The sequence below is a fragment of the Hypanus sabinus genome, chromosome 20 (genome assembly GCF_030144855.1).
Source record: "Hypanus sabinus isolate sHypSab1 chromosome 20, sHypSab1.hap1, whole genome shotgun sequence".
Taxonomy (NCBI): Eukaryota; Metazoa; Chordata; class Chondrichthyes; order Myliobatiformes; family Dasyatidae; genus Hypanus; species Hypanus sabinus.
Window position 1 is genome coordinate 46,262,761 of NC_082725.1, and position 13,707 is coordinate 46,276,467.

At 43.4% G+C, this 13,707-nt stretch overlaps 1 protein-coding gene across 1 annotated transcript in view; it reads left to right on the top strand.

Moving 5' to 3' along the window:
• The first annotated feature begins 9,935 nt into the window (after positions 1-9,935).
• The window catches only part of LOC132378489 (dyslexia-associated protein KIAA0319-like), an 80,594-nt gene continuing 76,822 nt past the window's right edge, over positions 9,936-13,707 (top strand). The window contains exon 1 of the mRNA XM_059945431.1: positions 9,936-10,766. The gene's annotated coding sequence lies outside the window, so the exon portion shown is untranslated. The remainder of the gene's footprint in view (positions 10,767-13,707) is intronic.

Consider the following 13,707-nt stretch of genomic DNA (forward strand, 5'->3'; position numbering starts at 1 on the left):
CCTCTAATTATGGAATTCTCTATCAGTACTGCACTCCTCTTCTCCCCTCTTTCCCTTCTGAACCACAGAGCCAGACTTGATGCCAGAGACCAGTTTGGTGTGGCTTCCCCTGGTAGGTCATCTCCCCCTCCACCCCCAACAATATCTAAGGAGGTATACTTATTACTGAGCGAAATAGCCATGAGTACTCTGCACTGGCTGTCTATTCACTGTCCCTCTCCTGACAATCATTCAGCTGTCTGCCTCCTGCAATTTAGGGGTGACTACCTCCCAGTAGCTCCGATCTACCACCTCCTCATTTTCCCATATGAGCTGTAGGTCATCAAGCTGCAGCTCAGTGCTTTCATGCAGATGTAGTTATTAGTGAGAATAAAGGTCTGCCAGAGTTCCCACAAAGAACATAGCACTACCTCCAGATCCATTCTCAGTGTACTAGCTAAATGCCAACCAAAAAGGAATACTGGACGCTTGTGTTTGTGCTTGCCCAAGTGTTGAGTGTTGAGCCTTAACACTCTTAACACTAGCCCACTCACACATACATTATCCTGTCTATTTCCTCCCTCATGCATTCTTACCATTGATTAGTCAATCATTTCAGTCCATCCTTCAGACATTATCGTAACTCCACTAATTAGGTTGATGTTCCATCTGTCCAACAGAGATTCTTACCATTCTATCAATCAGACTTTCTAGTCCATCCTACAGACATTTTTGTAACTCCACCAAGTAGGCAGACCACCCATTCCATTCATCCATCAGACAAATATTCCAGCCTTCATCCACAACTGCTCAGCAAATGAAGCATTCCATGTAGCAAGAGCTGGAAAGCATTCTCTCATGGGCAAATAACATTCACCACCACAGATATGGCAGGCTACTTCCTAACAGAGAGAGTCTCACCACATACTCTTTACATTCGTTGTCATTTTCAGGTTTCACATCATCGATATCCCAGCATTTACCAAGAACTCATTTAGAACAGTTAGCTAAATATGCTGGCGACGTGAGCAAGTCACAAGCAGGGTAACCTGGCCTGACTAACTAAGAAATTCCCACTTCATCAATCAAACCATCTTTTCATTACATCAACAATGCAGTCTTTTGATTTCATCATTCACACAACCTTTCCATTCCATTAATCAGGTAGGCTTTCAAATCCATTAACTGAGCACACTTTCCATTCCCGGCATCCGTCAAACATACTGCTTCAACCATGAGGTGGCAATTCCATCCTTCAAGCCATCCTTACGTTCCCAATATAAGGCAGTCCATTCATTTCATGCATCGAGTGCACATTCTATCCATATACTGCATCATTACAGACATTGCATTCCATGTATCCATCAGACATTCTATCTATTGATCTGGCAGAATTTACATTCCATCATTCATGCAATCTTTCCATTCAATCCATCAATTGATTGGACCATGTTAGGTTGGGGAAAGGGTCTTAGGAATACAATTTATAGGACAACTATGGCCTAATTAGGGATAGCCAGAATGGCTTTGGCGGGACAAGTTGTGACTTAATAACTTGACTGAGCTTTTTGAGAAGTTGGTGAAGGTGATTGATGAAGGTAGAGCTGTCGATATCATCTATGTAGATTTTAATTTTTTAATTATTACTTTAGAGATAGAGTATGGTAGCAGGCCCTTCCAATCCAGTGAGGTACCCAATTATACCCATGTGGCCAAATAACCTACTAGTACATACAGTGCTCTTAAAAAGGATTCATCCCTCTTGAAGTTTTCATGTTTTATTGTTTTACAACATCAAATCACAATGGATTTAATTTGGCTTTTTTGACACTGATCAACAGAACAAGATTCTTTTGTGTCAAAATGAAATCAGATCTCTACAAAGTGGTCTATTAATTACAAATATAAAATAATAGGTATTCACTTCCTTTAATATGACACAGCAAATCTTCACTGGTGCAGCCAATTGGTTTTAGAAGTCACATAATTAGTTAACTGGAGATCACCGTGTGCAGTCAAGGGGTTTCAATTGACTGTAGTAAAAATACACCTGTATCTGCAATGTCTATCTGCCGGTGAGTCAGTATCCTGGCAAAAACTACATCATGAAAACAAAAGAACCCTCCAAGCAACTCCGCAAAAAGGTTATGGAAAGCACAAGTCAGGAGATGGATACAAGAAAATTTCCAAGTCACTGTATATCCCTTGGAGTACAGTTAAATCAATCATCAAGAAATGGAAAGAATATGGCATTGCTGTAAATCTGCCTGGAGCAGGCTATCCTTAAAAACTGAGTGACCATGCAAGAAGGGGACAAGTGAGGGAGGTCACAAAGAGACCCATGATAATCCTGGAGGAGTTACAAGCTTCAATGACTGAGATGTGAGAGACTGCGCATTCTGGAACTGTTGCCCAGGTGCTTCAACAGTAGCAGCTTTATGGGAGAGTGGAAAAGAGAAAGCCACCATTGAAAAAAAACTCACATGAAATCTTAACTAAAGTTTGCCAGAAGGCATGTGGGAGGCTCTGAAGTCAGCTGGAAGAAGGTTCTATGGTCTGAAGAAACCAAAATTGAGCTGTTTGGCCATCAGACTAAACACTACATTCGGCATAAGCCAAACACCACACATCATCAAAAACATGCCATCCCTACCATGAAGCATGGTGGTGGCTGCATCATGCTGTGGGGATGCTTCACTGCAGCAGGCCCTGGAAGGCTTGTGAAGGTAAAGGGTAAAAAGAATGCAGCAAAATACAGGGAATTCCTTCAGGAAAACCTGATGCAGTCTGCCAGAGAACTGTGATTTGGGGAAAGATTTGTTTCCAGTAAGACGATGACCCCAAGCATAAAGAAAAAGCTACACAGGAATGGCTTAAAATCAACAAAGTTAATGTCCTGGAGTGGCCAAGTCAAAGTCCAGACCTCAATCCAATTGAGATTTTGTGGTTGGACTTGAAAAAGGCTGTACACTCATGATCCCCGTGCAATCTGACAGAGCTTGAGCAGTTTTGTAAAGAAGAATGGGGAAGAACTGCAGTGTCCAGTCCAGATGTGCAAAGCTGATAGAGACCTATCCACACAGACTCAAGACTGTAATTGACGGCAAAGGTGCATCTACTAAATACTGACTTGAAGGGGATGAGTCATTATGCAATCACCTATTTTGTGCTTAATAATTGTCATAAATTTAGACCAATTTGTAGAAATTTGTTTTCACTTTGACAGGAAAGTCTTTTCTGTTGATCAGTGTCAAAAAGGCCAATTAAATCTGCTGTTATTTAGTGTTGTAAAGCAATAAAACATGAAAACTTCCAAGGGGGTGAACTCTTTTTATAGGTACTGTATGTCTTTGGAATGAGGGAGGAAGCTGGAGCACCTGGAGGAAACGTTAAGTGGAGAACACTCAAACTCCTTACTTACAGCAGCAGAATTCAACCCAGCCTGCTGCTGCTGTAATGGAGCAATGTTATCCATGTCACTGCTGTGCTGCCCTCTAATAAAGGGATATTTTGAACCAGAGACCTTCCATGTGGCAGATGAACATGATGAGCACTACAACAATGCCGTATATGACCTGGGTAGAAACAGATAGGTGACTAGCATAGAAGACTGGCAAAGTATACAGTGGGATATTGATTATTTGCAAAATTGAGCAAAAATGGCAGATGGAACTTAACTCAACCAATTGCACTTTGGGAGATCAAAGGTAAAGAGTCAGCATACTGTTAATGGCAAGCCTATTAACAGTGTTGATCTGCAGAGGGATCTTAGGGTCCAAGTCCAGACCTTCCTGAAAGTGGCTACACAGGTTGATGGGGTGGTAAATAAGACATGGCATGCAACACACACACACAATGCTGGGGGAACTCGGCAGGCCAGGCGGTATCTATGGAAAAGTGTACAGTTGACATTTTGGGCCGAGACCTTTTATCAGGATTGGAGGAAAAAAAGATGAGGAACCAGAGTAAGAAGGTGGGGGGAGGGTAGGAAGAAACACAAGGTGATAGGAGGTGAGGCTGGGAGGAGGGAGGCGTGAAGTAAAGAGCCGGGAAGTTGATTGGCAAAAGAGATACAAGGCTGGAGAAGGGGGAATCTGATAGGAGAGGACAGAAGGCCATGGAAGAAAGAGAAGGGGGAGGAGAACCAGAGGGAGGTGATGGGCAGGTAAGGAGATAAGCTGAGAGAGGGAAATGGGAATGGGAAATGGTGAAGGGTGGGAGCAGGGCATTACTGGAAGCTGGAGAAATCGATGTTCATGCCTTCAGGTTGGAGGCTACCTAGACGGAATATAAGGTCTTGCTCCTCCAACCTAAGTGTGGCCTCATTGCAACAGTAGAGGAGGCCAAGCATTCACATGTTGGAATAGGAATGGGAAGTGGAATTAAAATGGAATTTAAAATTTTCCCTCTCTCCCCTTATCTTCTTACCTGCCCATCACCTCCCTCTAGGCATTTGATTCCTAGTTAGTTTGAAACACGATTGTGGGCTGAAGGAACTAGTCCGATGCTGTACTGTTCTATGTTCGATGAATTGTATTGAAAACTCCTCATCAAATGGAACATTCAATGTATGCTTGCAGAATGTCTTTGAAAACATACTAAATCTAATTGCTTACTGGTAGGTGACATATACAACCCGGTATTGCAGGGCTATTCACACAACATTAGACGGTGCTGAGGTGGCATCCGCACCAGACTTTGAGTCAAGCGGTCTGGGTTCGAATCCAGCCGGCTCCTTGCACACTTTCCATCCACACTTGGTTGAGCATCAAGCTAGCAACTCAGCCTCGTTTAAAAAACAAATGCTGAAGAAACAGCAAGATTGTTGCCTGCTGTGCCACAAGGCATGGAGAGGAACAACAATTCACACAGCTTAATTGACAGGCTATGATGATCTCCAACAGCAGTATTCCTACCACTATCCTTCTGACGTTGAACAGCAATATCATTGCTAAACGCTATGCTGTCAATGGTCTCGCACCTACCGGGAAATGAACTCCACTAGCTACCCTAGTATGATGGCTAAAGGAGTGCGTATCTGGGGTGCCTGAATCACTGGTGAAGTGCTATAGTTTTGCCACTATCTACAAATGCCATTGCATCAGACATATCGTTCAATCAGCCTCCCATGCTATTCCATCAAGCTGGCATGCAATTTCATCAATAAGGTTGGTTATTCTATTGGACCAGAATATCATCTTATCAAGCTGCTGAGCTGTTCCATTAGGTGGCTATTGCATATCATTAAGATAGCTAAGGGATTTAACCAATCCATCAATCAGGTAAACATGCTGTTGAATCAATCAGGTTTTCCACTTCATCATTGAGTCAGATTTTCCAGGCCATCCATCAGGCAGAATTCATTGGTACAGGTATTATTGTCACATGTACCAAGATGCAGTGACAAGCTTATCTTGCACACTGTTCATACAGATCTGATCAATACACAGTGCATTGAGGTAGAACAATATAAAACATTAACAATGCAGAATAATGTGTAATGGGAACAGAGAGAGTATAATACAGGTAAATGACAAAGTGCAAGACATAACAAGGTAGATCCTGAGGTCAAGAGTACTTACTACCTGTTAAGCCACTGGTGTTTAGAACAGCAATGAAGGTCCTCCATCTCTGGCGCTGTTCAGACTTCCTTCATTGTATGGGTAGCTTCTCAGTTTTCCTATCATTTGTCATGCAAGTCCTGGGTGGAAACTCAGGAATACTATCACATTCAGATGTATAAGGGTTTTTCATAGCTGTTTCTGTAACAATTTTGTTTTGCCCGTCAGGGTTGTTAGCCTTAAGCCGACCCCCCGAATCTGGAGGACAGGTGGACCGCCCTTAGCTTGTCCTCTACCCTGACCTGTTGGACATGGTTAACCCTACCAAGAGCCAAAGCATAAAGCCCTGACTCCTGCCAACATAGCTCACCGGGTCATTGAGGCATGCGAGCCTCCAAACCACGACAAGGTTGTGGGCCTCTTGTTTCCTACTACCTATTGTTCTAGTAAACAATTCACTAGTTTTAATAGAGTGGGATAGAAACTGCCCTCGAGTCTGGTAGTGTGCTTTCAGACTCTTGTATCTTCTGCCCAGTGGCAGAGAAAATGAATGTCTGGATTTGGTGGAGTTTTTGATTATGCTAGCTGCTTTCCTGAGGTACTGAGAAGTATAGGCAGAGTCCACAGAGTGGAGGCTGGTTTCCATGAAGTGCAGAGCTGTGTCCATAATCTTGCAGTTTCTTGCAGCCATGTGGAGGGTAGTTACCATACCGTGCTGTTATTCATCCAGATAGTATGCCTTTTGTGGTGCAACGATAAGAGTCGATGGTGATGTGACAAATTCCTTTAGCTTCCTGAGGAAGTAGAGGTGTTTGATACATTCTATTCTATACATCACTCTGTCTTATTCAAGAGACTTTTCATTCCATCAGTTCCATCCATCAGGCACAATGGCATTGCCTTTATTAGGTACAAAATATGGATTTAACATGTTTTAATTGATCAATTAATATCACTTTTAGCTATTGATGAATACATAATTTTATTCCAAATTATGGATTCATTTTCTTTGAATAAGAAGAAATTGATCTTTTCATTATTCCTTCTGCTCCCTCTCAGCTTTCAGAGCACTAATCTGCCTTTACAGACATTGATTCTCAGATCTTTTGAAATGAAGCATCTGTCAATGTCAAGAAACTCCTAACTGGTAGTATCCATTTCCTCTGAATAACTATTAGCTCATACTCATTTCCCCTGGAGTCCATTTACCAAGATTTCTCTTCCCTCTGAGGGAACTTCCTGTAAAGGCAGAAGATATCAGTTAAAGGGAACTTACTTCATTTGAAGTCCATTAATTTAAAATTGAAAATTATTGTCTTTATTTACAAGTTATTCTAGTGCTTAATGGTTGGCCCAATCACGTTGGTTCAGAGGACAGTTCTCTGCTTATCATTTTATTGTCATTTGGATATCATTTTGACAGTACTGCAGTCAACTTTGTAAAAGGATTTCCTGGTGGCCAACCATTTTAATTTCACTTCCTAGTCCCATTCTGACATGTTAGTCCATGACCTCCTCTATTGCCGTGATGAGGCCAATCACAAGTTGGAGTAGCAACACTAATATTCCAACTGGGTAGCTTCCAAACTGAAGGCATGACCATTGATTTCTCTAACTTTCAGTATTCTCCCCATCCCCTTCCATTCCCCTTTAACCTCTTCTCTCTCCTTACCTGCCCATCACCTTGCCTGGTACCCCTCCTTCTTTCCTTTCTCCCATGGTCCACTTTCCTCTCCTATCAGATTCCTTCTTCTTCAACCGTTTACCTTTTCCACCTCTCACATCTCAGCTTCTTACTTCATCCCTCCCCCCCCCCCCCACCCACCTGGCTTTACCTATCACCTTCTAGCTTGTACTCCCTCTCCTCCCCCACACTTCTTCCCCCTTTCTTTCCAGTCCTAATGAAGGACCACAGCCTGAAACATTGACTGTCTATTCATTTCCATAGAATCTGCCTGATCTGCTCAGTTCCTCCAGCATTTTGTGTGTGTGTGTGTGTTGCATTGGAACATTAAACCTTGATTGTGCACTCTACTAAATAGACTTCTTTTGACTATCAGTAGAAATAGTAGTCGGGGAAGGCAGTGAGTAATGAGTAATGTCTGTCTGTATGGTCTGGTCCAGTGAGCAAGTCCACTATGCTGGAGCCAAATCAGAAGCAAGTTCCATAATTATAATAGTTTTCCCTATCCCACCCACCAGTTGTCTGTTCTCTATCAGAGAAATTCCCTTTGTTGAACATAAGAAATAGGAGCAGGAGTAGGCCATCTGGTCCATTAAGCCTGCTCCACCATTTAGTAAGCTCATCTCCACCCACCTGCCTTTTCCCCATAACCCTTAATTCCCCTACTATGCAAAAATGTATCCATCCTTGTCTTAAATATATTTACTGAGGCAGCCTCCACTGCTTCATTGGGCAGAGAATTCCACAGATTCACCATTCTCTGGGAAACGCAGTACCTCCTCATCTCTGTCCTAAATCTACTCCCCTGAATCTTCAGGCTATGTCCTCTAGTTCTAGTCTCACCTATTGGTGTAAACAACTTTCCTGCCTCTATCTTATCTATCCCTTTCATAATTCTATATGTTTCTATAAGATATCCTCTCATTCTTCTGAAGTCCAGCAAATAGTCTCAGGTGACTCAATCTCTCCTCATAGTCTATCCCCCTCATTGCTAGAATCAACCTGGTGAGCCTCCTCTGCACCACCTCCAAAGCCAGTATATCCTTCCTCAAGTAAGGAGACCAGAACTACACACAGTACTCCAGGTGCAGCCTCACCAGTACCCTGTACAGTTGCAGCATAACCTCCCTGCTCTTAAATTCAACCCCTCTAGCAATGAAGGCCAACATTCCATTTCCCTTCTTGATAGCCTGCTGCACCTACAACGTTTTGTAATTCATGCACAAGCACTCCCAAGGCCCTCTGTACAGCAGCATGCTGCAATTTTTTTTACCATTTAAATTATAATCTGATCTTCTATTTTTCCTTCCATATTGAATGACCTCACATTTACCAACACTGTAGTCCATCTGCTAGACCCTTGCCCACTCACATTGCCTATCTATATCTCTCTGCAGACTCTCCATATCTTCTACGCAATTTGCTTTTCCACTCAATTTAGTGTCATCACTAGACACGGTTCCCTCTTCCAGATCATTAATGCATATTGTGAACAATTGTGGGCCCAGTACCAAACCCTGCGACACACCGCTCACTACTGATTGCCAACCAGAGTAACACCCATGTATCCCAACTCGCTGCTTTCTATCAGTAACCAATCCTCTATCCATGCTAATACATTACCCCCAACTCTATGCATCCTTATCTTATGGATAAGCCTTGTACGCAGCACCTTATCGAACGCCTTTGGAAAACCAAGTAAACAACGTCCATCTGTTCCCCTCTATCCACTGCGTTCATTATATCATCTAAGAACTCCAGTTTGTCAAACAGGACCTGCCTTTGCTGAATCCGTGCTGATGGATCCATTTCTTTCCAGATGCCCCGCTATTTCTTCTTTAATGCGAGTTTCAAGCATTTTCCCAACTACAGATGTTAAACTAACTGGCCTTTAGTTACCTGCCTTTACTTACATCCTTTTTTGAACATAGGCGTGACATTTGCCATCTTCCAATCCACCGGGACCTGCCCAGAGTCCAGAGAATTTTGGTAAATTATCACCAAAGCCTCTAGTATAACTTTTGCCATTCCTTTCAGTACCCTGGGATGCATTCCATCAGGACTAGGTGACGATGATCTTCAGGCCCACAAGTTTGCTCGGCACTACCTCTTTACTTGAAATTGTTGCACTCACAATTTGCTGACATCCAGACCACATTTTTCCTCTCCCGAACCTGACGAAGGATTCCTCATCTGAAATGTTAATTGTTTCACTGATGCCCCCTACCCTGCTTAGTGCTTCAGCTTTTTAAATAATGTTGCTTCAGTTTTTCCTCGTCCTCCTCAAAGTTCAGCCTGCTGGAGACGTCCCGCCACTTTTTCATTAACAGCACATAGCACAGACCAGGAAGCGTAATGTTCTGGTAATTACCCACATCATGTCGTTTCATCGCATAGTACGACAGACATTCCCTTTATTTTATACGCCCATCTTCTCCCCTTCTAAGGACTACCTTGGATCTCGCTCTCTCCTTCCCATTTCTGACCAGAAACCCTCACCGTTGCTCTTTCCACAAACGCCGCCCAATCTGCTGGGCTTTTCCAGCATTTTCTGTTTAAGTGCGTTCAGAGTTCAGTCACAATAAAGACTAGCCTCCGTGTTGATTTACTGTCCCCCCCCCCCCCCCCGTATAAGAACAGCATTTATATTACTGAATAGCGTGCTGGGAATTTGTGAATACAGTGAACTTTCCGGGAAGACCGTAAATGTGTAGCTGGAAAGTAATATCGAGTAATATAGCATCTTGAATCGGTACACTGAACGCGGAACACTGAGTCGTGGAGCCACGTTTGAAATACGTGGACTGTTGTGGAATATAGTCCCGCTGATAACCGTTTACGTGGGCAGCATTTCCATCCCTACAATAAGGTGGCAGATGTGAGCGGGAGCTGATCACATCACATCTGGTACCGGGAGGAGGGTCCCGGGCGCACGCACCGTACACCTGCCTCAGTCTCTGCGTTCGCCGCGGGCGAGGACGGTCTGGGCGCGATTGACTGCGGCTTCGTGGGCTGCTACTCGGATGAACTCGGCCGGCTCAGCGCAGACGGTGGAGATCAGCGAAGAATTGGCTAGGTAGGAAGCGGGCTGCTTCTCGGTACAGTAGTAGGGACCTAGCAACCTTGTTCTTCGCCCATTCTCTCCCCACCCCGCCCCAGTTAATGCAGACTCCTCAGACGGGAGTCGTTCCCATTGCCGTTCCGCGCCGTAGGGCCGATCCCGTACATCACGGGGGAATACAACGCAAGCCGTGAACTACCGGGAATAACCACTGTCTAGGCCGATCTGATGCGCAAGGTGACTCATTCCCCACACCATCCCTGTGTGCCGACATCTCTAGCGGTTCGCTGATCCACTCGCTTCAGGGTCGAAGTCATCTTGGGTTGCATACAAGGACGGTGACAGCGGGTACAACGCCGTCTCTTTGTGGCATCCGAGCGAAGCACGTCTCTCTCCCCCGGCTTCTGAGATCATCTCGAATCACAGAAGTGTCTCGGTGGAGTCGGGGTGACCAAGTTAACCCGCCAGAGCTGACCACACAGTGAGTGCGCGATAAGTACTTGGAGGGATAATTTTAAAACGGGAAGAATAAAAATATCAACACCCCTTAGTTCCCGGCCTATCGCCTTGCTAATAGGCCACCTTCCTTTTTAAAAGAGACAAGGATATAACAATCATGTGCTTCGGCCATTAAAACTAACCAGACAACGTCACTGCCGAGCCATGACTAGTTGCAAACAGCTGGTTGAATTATTCTTTCGCGGTGGGGTCGGCTGGTAAATTCTTAAAGCCGTGAGGTGCGAGTTTTAGTCCAGTTTCTTTGTTCTCATTGGGTCGCTACGCTGACGAGTGGCCGGTCCAAGCTGATGTTGACAGTGGAATTCGCGAGCTAATCTTAACCGGAGCTTTTTACAGTGTAAGGCGGGGCAGGTGTAATGAATGTCCAAGTTATTCTATTAGGAGTTTGTCGGAATTCTGAGCAAAGGTTTAATCAGTTATTTGTCAAAGGGACAAAACGTTAGTCGGTTTGGCTGATGGTCGTCTCCACGCCCCATTCCATTTTATAAGCTCTATATCCCCGTACCTTATCCAACTAGTTATTTCAAATTACTTTTCCGTCTACCTTCATCACTAATGGAGACAAACCGCCAGTCCTGCCAGGGCTGACGGGAGAATCTCCATCCTCCCTTCACAGATCACTCCTGCTTGATAGGAAGAGTCTGTGGCCATCTCTGTCCACCCACCTGGTACCCTGAAACAAGTCGTACCGTCAAACACTGTCCTCTGAGATCTGTTAGCTTGGCTCAAAGCCAAGGACAGGTAATTTCCTGGCTCTAAGGTCCAGTGATAGTTTTATTTTGAAAAATAATAATTTCTCAGAAATGAGTCAAGTTTAGCAAACAGCCTGAAAGTGTGGATATTTGCCTAGAAATGTAATCAAGTTCACTGCAAGTTATTAAAGGTTGGAATGCAAATTTGGATAGTGGTAACTTCCATGAGATGAAATGGGATGTCCAAGGTAAATGGGATATGCCTATAAATGGATGAATTTACAAGGGAATGGTGAGATGAGTTCAAAAAAGGTATTTACTCTGATATTGGACCTGTGTCTGCCAGTGAAGAGTAAGGCTCCATCGAAACAATAGGCTTCTAAAAGCACAAAGTGAAAAAAAGCCAAATTGAAGATGAAATCACCCAAAATCTTAGCAATAATCAGAGAGTCACAGAGTATATGTGTCTAAACAAATAATAATAGCTGTGAAAAGGAAAATGAGTGCTTACAATGGATGTTGAAGTCATGGAATGTTGTAACTACGATATGAATGACAAAGCAAATGAAAAAGGTGGGTAGATTTGAATGATCTATCATTCCACCATTTTCATTTATAATATCATGATTTACAGTAGAGGAGGGTAGCTTTCCAAGACCTTCTGAATGATTTAAGATTAAATATGGAGCAAGAACCTGCAAAAATTAACAACAGCAAAATAGCAGTGAATTCATTAAAATAAGCCCGAAGAAGTCATATCAGAATCTCACAGCCTCCATTCCTGGACTGTAAAGAAAGTGCGTGAGAGGCTGAACTGTCCTAAAATGGTAAATTCATTTTATTGTTTTCTACAACATAGGCACAATGGGCAGAATGGCCTCTATATATAGCAGCTCACAGAATATTCCCATCAGTACCATTTCCCCTTTATTCCCCCTTGCAACCTATCCTCTATCAGCTTCCTGCTCAGTAATCCTTCTGACATCCTTGCACACGAGGGCAATTTACAACACCCAATTCAGTTACCCAATCATCTGTGGAATATGGGAGGAAATGGGACAATGGGGTGAGGGTAGAGGGAGGATCCCACAGAAAGACCATCCATACTCTATGTAGACAGTGCTCAAAGTTAGAATTTAACCTAGATTAGTCTAGTTGGGCAACTACAGCGGCATTTGCTGTATCACTTTGCTCACTTTTTATCCATACCATTTCACTCTTTCCTCTAAGAGGACCACAGCCTTGTCATGGAGTTTAGAGGCTCATGTGCCTCCATGACCTGGAGAGCTATGTTGCCTGGAGTCAGCCATGGTCAAAGGGTAGAAGCCAGACTAAGAGTGGTCCACCAGTCCTCTGGGTTCAGGGGTTCAGTTCAGGGCTAACAACCCTGACTGGTAAAACAAAACTGTTACAAAAACAGCAAAAAATAATCCTTCTACATCTGAGTGTGATGGTATTCCTGAGTCTCCACCCGGGACTTGTGTGACTGACAGTAGTGAAAAACGAGCTACTGACACAATGATGGAAGCCCTGAATGCCACCAGAGATGGAGGACCTTCATTGCTGCCCTAAACCCCAGCAGCGTAACCGGCAGTGAAGTAGAACATTTCACTCTTTAGAAAAATGGGAAGGCTGAGCCTAGGGAACTGTAAACCAATCAGTTTAATACCTGCAGTCAGGAAATTTGTGAAGAATAATGTGATGGCACATCTAGCAAAATGGAATTGACTGATGCTATTGTGAATATGCAATAAGTGTCCATCTTTGATAGAATAATTTTAAAAGTGGACAGAGGAAAGTTTCTGTATGTAATTCATAAAGACCTCAAGAAGACATTTGATAACATCCCCTATTTGAGACAGCTAGTGAATGTGAAGCTTGTTAATGACTAGAAAATTGACAAAGTAGCAAATCTGAAATAAAACAAAGTCTGAAATGGGTCAGACAATATATGTTCACATTTCAAATGGAAGCGACTTCATCAGAACTGGTGAAAGAGAGGGTGAGTTGGTGATGGATGGGGCAAAATAACCGTTAAATTGCAAAAGTTCTTGCTTAAGCTACTTTGTATGCAAATGAAATGAAGAACCAAGTAATGTTTTTGGTAGAGGCACATGTGATTGCAGATACTGGAATCTGGAGATTCAACAGTATGCTGGATCAGTGCCTTTGGGAGAAAAGGAATTGTTGATGATTTGGATCAGAACTCAG